At 36.7% G+C, this 15317-nt stretch overlaps 1 pseudogene; it reads right to left on the reverse strand.

The window, feature by feature from the left end:
* The window catches only part of LOC109822635, a 20868-nt pseudogene that overhangs the window by 4749 nt on the left and 802 nt on the right, over positions 1–15317 (reverse strand).

The raw sequence follows: 15317 nt of genomic DNA on the forward strand, positions 1-15317 counted from the left end.
AATCTATTCCTCTAATAATGGGAGGATTCAAAATTCACTATCCATGCTACAGTAAAATACTGTAGCATTGTTATTGTAGCACAAATAGGATGATCTGAGATTCACTATTCATGCAATCTATTCCTCTAATAATGGGAGGATTCAAAATTCACTATCCATGCTACAGTAAAATACTGTAGCATTGTTATTGTAGCACAAATAGGATGATCTGAGATTCACTATTCATGAATCTATTCCTCTAATAATGGGAGGATTCAAAATTCACTATCCATGCTACAGTAAAATACTGTAGCATTGTTATTGTAGCACAAATAGGATGATCTGAGATTCACTATTCATGCAACAATAAATTATTGTATCATTATTACTGTAGCATAGGCGGTAACTGTAGCGTTTAAAAACACTACTGTAACATTATTACTTTAGCTCAGGAGGGATATTGTAGCATTTAAAAAATGTTACTTTTAACACTTACAAAAAAAATGTATTTAAATACAGAATTACTATAGCAGAAATAAAAAAATAGAGGTCGTGCTTTGCACGGGGTGCACACTAGTAATTTTAGAAAGGATCTACATCAATTATTACTCTCGTTTCCAAAATGTAGGATCCAAATAACTATACGCATGTAATAGGGTAAATCTACACCAAGATTATGCAAAGCCAAAATAAAGAAACTCCAACTCGCTTTCTAGAAACATAAACAACAAGTTTAGGGTTACTGATTCGGATCTTTTCTATAGGATCACTATGCCTTTCTTGATCATCGGCCACACGACGACCACACCGTGCAACCGGCGCGAATCCCCTGCATATCACCTTGCGACTACTGTATAAAGCACGAACTTGATCGGAGTAGGAGAAGACGACTATTGTATGTATCCGAATTTTTTCTCTATCACCAATCATAAAAGAAACCCTATATCTATATATAAGAGCTTAGAGATAAAATCCTACACTCACTAGGATTATGAATATCTTATTTCAAAGATAAGATATTATTCACCCACTTATTAGGGTGCCTATCTATAACCATAACCATATTCCCACTCACACAAATGAGTGAGCGCCATCCGTTGCTCCCTAAGCTGATTCCCTAAGTCATTGACTCTGAGTCAAAATCCTGAAAATCTTCTTCCTTTTCAAATCTACTAGTGTGCACCTCGTGCAAAGCACGACCTTCATTTTTTTTATTTTGCTACAGTAATTCTGTATTTAAATACAGTTTTTGTAGGTGTTACAGTAACATTTTTAAATGCTACAGTATCCCGCCTGAGCTACAATAATAATGCTTTTAAACATTATAGTCCTGCCTGTGCTACAGTAATAATACTACAATGCTTTGTTGTAGCACGAATAGTAAATCTTAGATCCTTATGCCTGTGCTACATCAACAAATGCTACAGTAATTTACTATAGCATTACTGTGGATCTTAGATCATTTCATTATTATAGAGGAATAGTTGTCGATACATCGTTAATGTGGCGTGAACCCTTGAGAACTTGCAAGTTGGTAGCCTTGCAACCAGATCCGTTAGAATTGACACAATGATCTCCCTAAAAGAAACACAACAAATAGTATATGTATGTGGTATCTTGTACCCAAAATCTGATCAACCATGTCTGTTCAAGTACCTTCGATCCCTCGAAGAAGTGTGCATGAACATCGCGGTCTACCTTCAATTCATCGCACTCTTAAATCTTGTCCCCGACATAAAGAAGAGTTGGCCAAGCAATGCAATCAGAAGACATGTCAATTGATCTTCCTCCGATCCTGAATAGTTAGGCATATTAAATCAGCCGCTCTCCTAACACTACATCGCATGTGTGGTATCGTCTCATCACAGTAGGGAACAACAGCCAAAGTAGCGGATGCTCATAACAGCCTTTCCAAATAGCTCAATGTCTCTAAGGGTACAATGACTACCCACTATTACTGGTGGTCGTCAATAAAGGCTCACACAGTGAGGGAGCAGGGATCCATCTTTCGACCTCCTTATATCCAATCCAAGCACATTGTATGACAATGTGCTACAGCCTCTCCCTAAGAGCATACATCATTAAAAGAACATCGTACAGACCCAAGTTCCATCACCGTGATGGACTTTTCTAGCCATACCATCCCATGATATGCTTGGGGTCTCTCGACAAGCCAGCACCTTGTGCGCCAAGTCAGACCCTTAGTCTGGCTAATAGTAAACAGGTAAAATAGACATGGGGTTTTCACTTTGATTGCTTCAACAAATAAGTATACATCAATGATCAACCTCATCCTGACCGCGTCAAGGCAACTAATAGAGTGCTCCCACTATCGTCATACTCAGTAATACAACAGTGTTGTTATTGCTTCAAGCCAAATTACACCAAGCACTCGGTCTCAGCTTTGGCAACTATCACGGCTCCGAACGGGATCTCTTGTGTAATAAGAGCTCCTACCTACTCATGTAACTATATAGTGGTCCACTCAGTGCCCTCTGTGTACCTTGTACGCATTATATACAAATGTACTCCATGCCATGACAATCAAGCAATAATAAGACAAGCAATCTCAGATATACATCTATAGAAAAGAATCAAAACAAATATAATATCTTATAAGCCATCATCCGTAATATCTAAAGTGTCTGATTTCTCAACTAAAATAAAAATTCGTCACTAAAGATATAGCCTCTAAGAATCAAGTGTGTTGCACTAGCCGCTCTTCGGCTGGTCCCTTTACCAGTAGATCCCTAATCATCTGACTCATAGGGATGCACTTAACACGACCTCTTCCTTCACTTTATTCTTAATAAAATGGTCCCTAATCTGGATTTTATTCAATTTCCCAAAGTAACTTGAGTCTATCGAACAACCAACAGTCGACATAGTATCACAATAAAGAATTGCACCATTCTTTGCATGTCGACCAACATACAGATTCTCCGAAAATCTACATGAGACTACCTCCACAGTTATCATGTATATCATTACATATTCCGCTCCAAGTAGAAAAAGGCTATTAGAAAAAGCTATATACTATTGTTTCTCACTACTTCATGAAATGATCCTGCTATTCAATAAGAAAATATAACTAGAAGTCAATGCTTGCCCATCCAGATCGCCAACTGGTCGACATCTAAATATCTGTAGGTAAGTGTCTATTATGTCATAGCATAATACAAAAATGCAGTCTCAATCAAATATCCCAGTGAGTCATACTATGATTGGACTAATGCCTACCCATATATTCTATTGCAAAGGATGTGTCGGGTCCTGTACACATATATGACTAGCGACTACACTCCTATAAGTGATAATCAACATTCACTTATTCTCTACTCTAATGTCGATACATTGCTCAATATTTAGAGCCCGACTTTTAGCAATTGGAGTCTTAATGATCTCCACACTGCACCCAGTTAACAATATGTCATCGCCAAATGATGATAAGATATCAAACTCTTATCAACTCTGTGTAGGTAGACAATTATCTTCATCGATCATTATGAAACCATACAAAGTATAGTCTAATATAACCGAATAAATACTGCACGCTCTATTTCAAGTCATCGATTGAACTCTTTAACTTAGGCACCTTGTGCTCAAGTCCCTTGACATTGAAACATATACGTTGATCCAGTTCGCCTAAAGAAAAGTCGTCTCAAAATCCACTTGAAATAGTTTAAGACCCAAATATGCTAGTTTAAGATCCATATCTGCTACGAGAGTCAATAGTACCCAAATAGAGTATATTCTCACCACTAAAGAGAACAACTTTTGGCCAAGTGTGTCATACAGTGTTTGATTGTCCCATCTTGCTTGACCTTAAAAACCCGTTTGTTCCCAATGATCTTGCATTCAACTAGAAGATCCGCTAAGTGCTTGACTTGATTCTTCCACATGAACTCAAGCTATCCTTCCGTTGTTGCTTTCCATCCTTTCGTTGCAGATCAAGAAATAGTATCCACATATGGTTTGGGCTCCACAATAACATACAATGATACCATGAATGTTCCCCTCAATATCCCACTCTCACTCCCACTCCTCAGGTGGTAGAGGAACCATCCTCTTCCATCGTTGGCTCTGTGACAGTCTCTTTGATCTCGTATAAACCTAACATCCCGATCTATTTCTTCTTTCTGTTGGAAATGCTCCGTAAGAAACTCAATATCCGCAATTCTCTCAGTCACAATCGCATCATAATACTCACATGTAAACACATCTCATATAGTATCCGAAATTAGTGTATAGTCACACACTTCTTCCCTCTGAGGTCCAGCTTCTCATACGAATAAGAAATAGTATGTGTGAGCAATGCACCCATATAGACGTAGTGATCCAACATTGACCCTCAACTAACCATGACTAATAGAGTGTAGACTATACTGATCTAGAAGGTACACAATTCAGAATGTCGCTATCAATAGCGCATCTCCCCAAACCAAATTGGTAGATATTCTAAACTACGTCTAGTAGAGTCATATGCCTCACTTTCGCAAGACTATTTTATTGCAAAATATAGGTTATTTACGAGCTATTTGACTTTTCTCTTCTCTCGACATAGTTTCCTAAACTAGCTAGATAGCTATTTTTATCTCGCAACTAGCGTGCAAAGCTCTAATATTTTTGCTTAATTGATTATCCACCTTATCGATAAAGTGCTTGAAGTAAATCTAAGCTCTCAACTAGCTGCAAAATCAAACACCTTATCTATATAGTGCTTGGAGTAAATCTAAGCTCTCAACTAGCTGCAAAATCTAACACAGAAGGTAGAGTAATAAACTATTAATGTGAGGAAATAAGGTGCTCCACATTGTACCTTTATAAACATCAGTCGGCATATTAAGTTTACTAATTACAACAAATTTATTTTTAGCCTTGCCAAAAGATTTCCTAGTGATTTTACAAATGAGACTATACTCATTGGGTGGACAGATACATCTTAGTACACATACTTAGGAGGTCACCCTTGGCAAACCTACATGTATCCTCTAATGTGACCTAGTCCATGATACCATAAATTAAATCTGATCTAACTTCACAGCACAAACCAAAGTAGAAGATAAATCCAATTATCTAATAATAAGTCACATTTAAAATCAACTCAGAAATTAGTTTGACATTCTCTGTGAAGCAGAAAACCCAGGAAGTAAATCTATGTAGGTCATCCACATAAGGAAAACTAACATGAATCTCACAAGCCTAACTACAAAGAGACGATTCCTCAACTATGGTGGGAGTATTACAAGATCCATCTGTTTCCCAAAACCGAAGAACACCTTTGTGCACCGGTGCCCAGCACCCGTACATATTCTCCCACAAGATCTTTATACTGCCATTCGAATTCTTTCTGGGCTCTACGAACTACTCTCTGCCCTGTAGATGTAGTCAATGAGTCCTAAGTTCTCTCAGTTGCACGCTCTCATGCATGAAATGATTACTTCTCTGCGGTCAAAATAATCAACCTTGCTCTTATTAGTTGCCATTTTCACCTTTTTAATTGACCTTTCTTATTTCAGAATCCATTCTGAAAATCTCCAAACGTACACGCTGCAACTAGACTCTTATCCTTATGTAGCATTCAGCTACCAAAGCTGAAGTAGACATGTTAGCCTTGAACACACCATAGAGTTTAGACTCTAACTCCACTTTTATTTGCATATCCCCTAATGTTGTCGCATTTGCGACGTGCAATAAAAGTAATAAATATCTTTCCTAAAGTTATGTAAAACCCTAAAAACCGCCTAGTGTAGGCGTCTAAAAATGTCTATAGGTGTCCGCACACAGCTCGAGACGGAGAGAAGATGACGAACGTCGTTATCCGAGTCTAAGAGGATTATCTGACGCCGACAAGCGCATGAAGCGAAATGGCGAACCGAATGGCCCGCGCGCTCGACAATCAATTCGCGCGCGTCGATCAGCACGCGCGCGTCGATCAGCACGCGCGCGTCGATCAGCACGCGCGCGTCGATCAACACGCGCGCGTCAATCAACATGCGCGCGTCAATCAGCTCGCGCACTTCAATCAATGCGCGCCCAACAATCAACACGCGCGCGTCAATCAGCTCACGCACGTCAATCAACGCGCACCCAACAATCAACTCGCGCGCGTCGGTCAGCTCAGACGTGTCAATCAACTCGCGCGTGTCAGTCAACTCGCACGGAGCGTACAAGTCAACACGACGAGCGAGTAAACAAAACGACATAAAGTACAAGTCCTGGAAAGCAAAGCGCCAAAAAAGAAGTTCGACGGAGGCGGCCGACCCGCGCCCCCGCGCTGTTTCGACCCTCGGACGCGTTTTCACGGTTTCAAAGTGGTTTTTCGCAGGACTTATCTGTTTCAGGGGTTCCTAACTGACTTAATATCATCTACAAACATGGTTAGACCGATATTAACTGAAAATAAGACTAAATCACTCATTCTTATCCGAAAACCCCCAATCGAAGCCTATAAATACAGGTCTATGGGCTCATTTCACAGGGGCAGACATCAAGAGGGCGAAACGCTGCCGAATTGGAGTGGAACACAAATTTCAGAGGGAAAATTAGATCCCGACGAACTTCAGCATAAAGAGGAAGACTTTCGAAGGATCTGAACCCGTATTCCCCCGTCCGTCCGTTACTCGAGATTAGGCTTGGTCTTAATTTCCAAAAGAGCTACTGATTTCGCTTGGTCGATTTCAGCGCTTCAAGCGAATACTTTCTTAGTGAAGTAGGAGCTCTGTTAATTTTTCGACAACTGGATCTGATCCGTAGGCGGTCCACGGATATCGACGTCCCCAACACAGGCAAAGATCTCACGCAAATAGCGGGTGATAAACGTCTGTTGCGCTGTTTGACGAGAGTTATAATTTTTTTTCATTGTATAAGTCGATTTTATAAAAAGATCTGCTTTTCTGTTTATTTAAGTTTATTGCAACGACTGAAGTTGTAATAGATTCGGAGCAATGAAAAAAATTTCTACCCAAACACCTAGATCCATCGCTCTTAGCATGATGCAATTCCAACTATCTCATGATCCCTAACCATAAAGGATATCATTCAAAGATGAATTCAATGCTCTACCTAGCAAACATATCATTTAAATCCAACGTAATGATAAGAACATGAATCCTCAGTGGAGAGACACTCGAATCTCACATTAAGAACATCCTCAAAACTATTTGCATTCGAATAATCCTCAAGCTCCCTGATAAGATTGCTCATCATTGTAGTTCACTCAATTAACCACTTGAATAGTCTCTGCATACAAACCTTGTACTAATCGGTCTCACATCTTTGAGTTCGAGTTGAAGCCTATTCCAACTCTTACTATACCGCCTCAATACTCGACAAAATCTCCTACTCTCATGAGAAAATGGATCTTCTAACAGAAGTATCTACAGCTAATTGGTCCTAAACTAAAGTCGGAGTAATTATATTAATACCTCTTTAAGAGGACTAAGATACTCAATTCATGAACACGTTGAGATTATCAACATTTATGTGGAGTAGAGTTCTTCCCAAAAGAACATTCCATCTCATCAAGGCTTCTATAATGACAATAAAATTATATCCCAAACAGAGAAAAGCAAGACTACGGCCCCAACCACAGTGATCAAAGATATAATTTTTAAAATCATTATAAATTTTTTTAAAATGTAATATAAGATTTCTTAGAGATAAATTAGATTGGATAGTTAAATCATAGTATCATCTCCCCCCAAAATCTCACTTGAAATGATTTGTTTATGTTTCGGTATGCGTTTGAACATGCAGCATGATAAACATAAATAAGAAATTTTACAAATTTTATTCAACTACCTTATTTTAATATTGTCAATTTTATTAGGGTATTTCATTTCTCGTGAAATTGGTATAGCGTCCCAGAGGCTCTCACTAGAACAACGATCCATTACAAGTCTCCAAGACTAAGATTTTTATAAATCAATTTGGTATTTAATATAATTTTCTAATATTTCAAAGCGTAAAAATTTATTTTTCATCGAAAATCCACTTTTAATCATGGAATCTAGTGGGCTCATATTAGAATTTTCTAAAAATTCTTTAAAAAACTTCTCAAAAATTTGAAATAACAAAAATGATTTTTCTAGAATTTTCTAAAAAAATTATTGCTTTTAAAGAAAAAATTCACAATTTTCTGTAAATTAATAATGAAAAATAAAAAATTTAGAAAAGTTTCTAGAAAATAATATTGTTTTTAAAATTATTTATCTAGAATTCCCAGATTTTCAAAATTAATTTTTGAAAAAAATATTCATTAAAAGATATTTACAAAATTGCCCCTAGGGGCCTGGTTCAATGAGTGGCGGCGACGAGAGCACTGCCCAACAATGTGCCGCCCTCCCCTACGGACCTTGCCCACAAGAACTCTAGTGACAACACCTAGGTGTTGTGGCTATCGACGGTGTGAATCATTGTCAAACTCCTTTTTTTTGTATTGTCCAATCACTCTTGACGCCGATGGAGGCAGGGTACACGATGCAGCCCAAGTCCCGTGGCTAGCACTAGCAGTGGCCAAGGTTGTGGGAGGCTTTCTTTTTTTGAAACTTTCTGAATAACAATCGTCGTCGATCGGCACTGGTGGTCGGAGATTGGTCCCTAATGCCCAACCTTGGGCCTTCTTTGACAATAGTCATCGCTCAGCGCCTGCGGTGGTAGGGTTTCATATATATATATTTTTAAATAAGAAAAACAAAAATCCCTTTTTTAATAAATCATTTGATTAAGATTTATTTAATAAATTCATGATTCATCAAAACTAGATAAATCCCTATTTTATTAAAAATAGCCTACTAATTTCATAAAAATTGAGTCTTTTTCAAAGATCTGGTATCTTGAATGTTAAAGATTAGATTTTTAATACTGAAAATTGAATTTATAATGAAAAATTGAATCTTTTCATAAAAAGAATCTTATTTTTCTATTCCACGACTAAAATCACCATCAAGAAACTAGCAAACGATCCTAGATCCGGCTCTGATACCAATGTAGGATCCGATAACTATAATAAGATCCGAAAACTATACACATGCAAAAGGAGAAATTCACATCTAGATTATGCCCAACAGAAATAAAAAACTCTAACATACTTTCTAGGAACATAAACAAGTTTAGGGTCATCAATTCAGATTTTTTCTATACGATCATCGCGCCTTTCTTGATCAGCGACCAGAGGACGACCATAATGCGCAACTAGTGAAAAGCCACCGCATATCACCCCACAAGTAGGGGTAGAAGTGAACCAAATAATTAATAAACAGTTCGAGTATTATTCGTCCAGATATTCGGTCAAATTTGATTCGCTGTTCATTTAATCCTAAATGAATAATTTTAGTATTCGGCTTATAAACGAATAGAGTTTAACCAAAGATATATTTGATTGGATTGTTTATTAACTATTCGATAACCCTTTACGTTTTAGTCTTATTTGTTAAATTCATTGCAAATATCACTCATGATCCATCCAAACTTTTAATTTTTTTATTTTTTGGGGTGAGGGGAATACGAGGCGGGTTTTTATTTTTTATTTTTTATTTTTAAGGTCAGTAGAAGACATGGGCTATTAGTTTGTCAATAATCATTAATAAGAAACCCAATTACATAAAACCCAATAGCCCGGACCAGTCCCATCCAACAAACCCAACAAGTGAACTTTGAGTCCGGATCGCAATCGAAACCACCCGGTCCGTTATCGTATGTTCGTATAACCTCATTCCTTCCTACATATATCCTAGCCTAAAGTTTTCGCTGTCGCCCCCTCAAAATCCTAGCTCCTACCTCTAGATCGCTTCTCCTCCCCTTTCTCTCCTCCCGAGATCTCCGATCTCGCAACAACGAACGCTGAGCAAGCGGCGGCGCCGTCAACAATCTCCTTCTTCGCTCGAATCTCATTGTCCCCCTCAAGCCTCCGACAATCTCTTCCGTCGTCGACTGCTCTCTGCCCCCCACGAGTCTGGAAATTCCCCCTCTGGCGTGTCCTCGACCTCCTCAACCTACCACCCTTTCAACAAATTGTAAGATAAAACTTAAAAATTTTCATTTTTCTTGATTTTGACTTGAATTAGTTGCTAGTCTAATGTTCGCGAATAGTTACCGAACATGAACACAACTAAATGAAGCGAATTCGAATTCTAAATATTATTCGAGTCAAATTTGAACTCAAATACGAATAGCGCTATTGAGCCGAATTTGAATTCGAACAAGGCACTATTCGTTCAGATTCGATTCGTTTCCACCCTTACCCACAAGTACCGTATAAAGCACGAATTTGATCAGAGAAGGAGATGACAGTTGTATGTATCTGTGTTGTTTTCTCTATCGCCCATTATGAAAAACCCTATTATCTATATAAGGGCTTAGAGATAGAATCCTACACTCACTAGAATAATGAATATCTTATATCTAAAATAAGATATTATCCACCCACTTACTTGAGTGTCTATCTCATAACCATAACCAACACAAAATAATTCGATGAACAAATTGAGATGCTTAGAAATGTTCAGAACAAGTTGGCGAACTAGTTGAATATGTCCAAATTCATCCATCCTAGTCCGTTCAAGCATGTGTAGGTAATTCGAGTTGTTTATGTTCTGCCTTTATTAATACACATGTCCTTGATTGGCTACTGGCTTACTAAACCAACGGGCTGCACCATATTTCATAGTTCACAACCTGGAGTGTGGTTACATGCATCCTTTACTTAAAATTGGAATTCACAAAGCGTACACCCAATTTTAGAAACTTTGAGATCGTAAAGATGGGGTTAGCGACCAACATTTTGATCATCAATACAGATCTCAAAGCAAATCTAAGAGATAAAAATAGTTGGTGGACTTATACTCTGCTTGGGAGTTCACTAATGGGGAAGAAGGGAAGAGGAGAGAAAATAGTGGAGGGGAAGGGAAGGAAAGAGAAGGGAAAATAGAATATCATGTTTAGTTGTTTAGGCCCTGTTTGGTTTGAAGGAAATTAGAGGAAAGGAAAAGAAAGTGGAATAGAAAGTAGCTTTTTCTTGTTTTGTGAAAAAGAAAGTGAATCTTAAAATCACCGTAGAAAGTCTCGTATGTTCCCAGTTCTCTTCCCCTTTCCCGACTCAATCGGAGCGAAAATAAGAGAGGAGGAGAGAAAATCTCGGCTGACGCCTCCTTCAAAATTCCCGACATCATCTCCGACTTGTCGACTCTATTCTCTCTCTCTCTCTATCCCCCCTCTCTCGTTCCAGAAAACCCTAGTTCAGTAAACCCTAGTTCAAGCAAATCCTATTTCGAGTAAACCCTAGTTTGAGCAAACTCTAATTTGACGGCGATTGATTCGTGTTGTCGATCGAACCATAGTGCTCTTTAGAACGATCCGCTCCAGATTCAACCGCAGATTTCTCTTGGATCTCACTGGTCGACATGAATCCAAATTCATCCTCAGAGGTAAATTCTACTCATATTTTTGTTGGTTTTGAAGTTTAATTTGGGTTGGATTAAGTTGAGGATGATCTTGTCCGCACTACTCAGTTTCCAAAATTTTAGAAATTTCTTCTAGAATTATATATAATTTTAGATGTTATTACAACTAGATCTTTGGAGAATGAAAGGTTATAGAATAGAATTATAACGCACTTAAAATTGGAATATTATTTTCCAGTTCATATATGTTTCTTTGGTCTATCAAAAATATTTGATTCATTAACCAACTGAGAATCGTATGTATGTAATGAGATAACTCAGATTTCCTAAGACTACATCAATACCACATCAACAATATCAACAAAATTGCAAGCTTAGTAACCATTCCCTACAGTCATGCGACATCGTGAAATAAAAATTAAATGTTGTAACTATTTTCATTCTTGAAATAAAAATTAAATGTTATTTATTTACTCTTTGGGTTTTCACTACGATTCTGTTTATTTATTTATCTTGCCCTATTTTGACTGTTGTAAATATTTGTCTCAATAAGAAGTTGCCAAACTATCAAAAATACCGATACACAAACTAGGCAAAAAAATAGGTAGGTATGTTTTTGTATTGTATGTGTGTCAAATGTGAGTGCCCCATTAAATAGGTAGGTATGTTTTTGTTTTCTTCTTTTTCCCTAGGGATTATCTTTTTAATTACTTTGATGCCGTACCTGATTCTATTGTGTACATAAACCTGTTATTATACTTTCTGGCATGAATTTGTGGGATTTTCTGATATTTCATATTGGATGGAGAACAAATATTGTGAGGCTTTAATTTTTACAGTTCTTTAATGTGTGTTTGTATTAAGTTCATCCGTTGTCAACCCCTACTTGGGTCTCAAGCAGAGCCTTACATATCACTTCCTTGGGTCATTCGAGTTGTAAAAGCCTACTAGTCCACTCCACATATTATTAACATATAACAGAAATTAGTGAAAGCCATTCTTTTGATAAGGAAACCATCCTGTAGGTGTCCATATCCTCTTTTTCATGTGGCATGTCATTTCCAACTGCTATCAGCATGCACCTACTGTTATCGAGTCAATCCTTACTCAACTGGTTATGGAGTCGATCCCTTTGTGTCTTAGTTTGGCAAATGCAGATCCAATCCGAGTTGTTATGGACTCGCAGTTCGTTGTGGTTTTCTATTGTTCCATCTGCCCACGTTTTGTGAAATATGTTTTCAGTGTATATTTCCTTACTTTAACCCAATCTTTGACAGGGCAAATCATGACATCTTGTTTCCTGCTTTCTTATGTATCTATTTATTGTTTTCCCAAAAACATACATCTTTTTCTTGACCTTAACCCCTCTTTTTTTTATTGGGTATTGACCTTAACCGCCCTTTATTTATTATCACCATTAAGAAGACAGATTTTTTTTCACAAAACAAAATCCACTGTGTCCTTGTGCCTTTGTTTTATTTTATTTTTCATTTTGACAGGTAAAATCTTGAGATAGTAACTCAATTGGACCTTGTACCCAGGATCTGTTCTTATTGTTGTAGTCGACTACAGTTTGATTGTTGTCAATGAACAATAACAACTGGTTCTTTGGGTGCTTAGACACAAAAAGAGCTATAGATAATATACTTTGAATATGGTCCTTTTCTCTTTAAAGGATTGTCTAAAGAGATAATTTCTTTACGCGTCACCATTACCCTATGAATAGATAACCACTGGTGTTTGGTATTTGCCTTCTGGAAGCAGCCCCTAACTGCTGAATGCAGTCAATAGGCTTTTTAAGGCAGCCTTTATTGGTTTCAACATGCAGATGTAGACTTAGAAAGCGAACACGAGGAGGGGGGGGATCAAGTTATTAGGTGGGAATTACAGGATACAAACTTTTCTTTCAGTGCAAACTTACTACTTTTCTTTCAGCGCAAACTTACTGATTAGATATTCCTTAAAAATCTTTGTCAGCACAAGTGGTTGTGAAAGAAAAATAAGAAGTGTTTCAGATCTTAAACTTTAATTTCATGCGCTAGCATTTATATGCAAAACGCAAGAGTTAGAGGATTAATTTCTGGTTACATGAATAAATTGAACTGAATTGTTTGAATGCTCGGTTACTTCTATCAAAGAATCTTTCCTTGAATAACATTTTTCTTGAAGTGAATAACAGAGGTAGACGGATATTCATTCTTCAGAATAACTAGTTAATACGTGATAAAATGTAAGTTTTTTCTTCTCCTTTTTCTTTTTACAAGGATTTGCGTGGTGAATTGAGAAATTTGCTCTTCTTCTTCATCTAGTTGATTTCTATCTTACAGGCTACTCGAAGTCTTGTGAATGTTTATTTTTTTTAAGTTAGTAATGCCTGTTCAACGACATGAGACCGAAGGACTCTCAAATGTTGGTTTTTCTTCTTGCAACTAATTAATTCCTTGTTTCTTTTTTATTATGTAGAGAATTTTTGTGCTTTTGAGCCTTTGGGCATGGCTGGTGACATATAGGTTTACTTTTTGTGTTTATTAGCATTGTTCACGCAGTCATCATACTCTGATGGCTTAGAGCTCTTTCAAATTGATTAAATGCATACCACGTCATTATCTGACAACTAAATTTTCCTTTCTTATAGGTTTCAAGCTGCTTGCAGACAAATCTCAAAATAATTTCATCTGTTTTTCATGGGCTTGACTAGTCATCATCAACAAATAAGGAGCCAATTCCACTTCTTTCAAATCCTATTAGATGAATGTTGTTTAAATTTCTGGAACAAGGCTCTGAAGCGGATGTTTATATTGTACTTATTTGAATTCTTTTGAATTAATTTCAGGGGATGAATGATGCAAGATTGATGTTTTGATGGGCTCACTAAAGTCAAAAATCAAGGTTTTCAGAAGATTTATCTCTCCGATTTCTCTCTCTCTCTCTAGTTAAGATTTTATATATGAAATTGATAGACTTATTGGTTAAGATTTTCTATATGAAGATTGTAATAGACTTTGTGACTAGAAAAGTATTTTACTTTATATTAGGAATATTATGACATTTACTTAGATTTGTTTTGGTTCTTTTATTGACCTTGCTTTCTGCAAATATTATGTGTGAGAAATATTGTCGTCTAATTAGTGGAATTGTGGTTATGCTTCTGCTTATCAATATTTACAAACTTGATGTTGATTGTCATTCAAGTTTTTGTGTTACGAAATTGCCAAATTTTTTAAATACATGTTTATTAACTTGTTACTTCCCATGATATGAATGATATTGATTTTGAATAATTATGCTTGAACTGCATCATTTTCTAGACCTTATTCGTAATCATCTTTCTTCACTTGAGTTTATGAATGATTTGCAAGTCCAAAACCATGTAAGATTATATGCAAATTAGAGTCATCGTAAATTTGACTAAATTATCTTAAGATTGTGCAAACATGTTCGATAACTTATAATTTTTTTTAAATATGGTAGAATCACAATTTAATTTAATTAATTTTTTGTAAATTATTTAATATCTAAATTTAATTTCAAAAAGTATGAATTAAAATTATGTTATGATAATTTTCTTCTTCTTTTTTCTTAGAAAGGTAACCAAACAAGAGAAAATGAATTTCTTATGAATTTTCTTCCAAATTTCATTACAATATTCTTTCTAACCAAACAATAAGAAGAATATCATTTTCTTTTCTTTTTCTTTTCCTTTCTTTTTACTTTATCTCTCCTTTTCTTTTCTCTCCCTTTCTCTCAAACCAAACACAGCCTTAGTAAAATGGATGGAGAGGAATTTATTCCATCTTTCTCTTTGGATTACTAGGATTCAAAGATTATGATGGATTTAACATCTTTCCCTTGCATCCCCACCCCACCCCCATCCCACTCCAATCTGTGGGGGTGAGGGACAATCAATTCATATCTATAAGAGGCTAATAGAGATGA

The sequence above is a fragment of the Asparagus officinalis genome, chromosome 8, assembly GCF_001876935.1.
Source record: "Asparagus officinalis chromosome 8, Aspof.V1, whole genome shotgun sequence".
Taxonomy (NCBI): Eukaryota; Viridiplantae; Streptophyta; class Magnoliopsida; order Asparagales; family Asparagaceae; genus Asparagus; species Asparagus officinalis.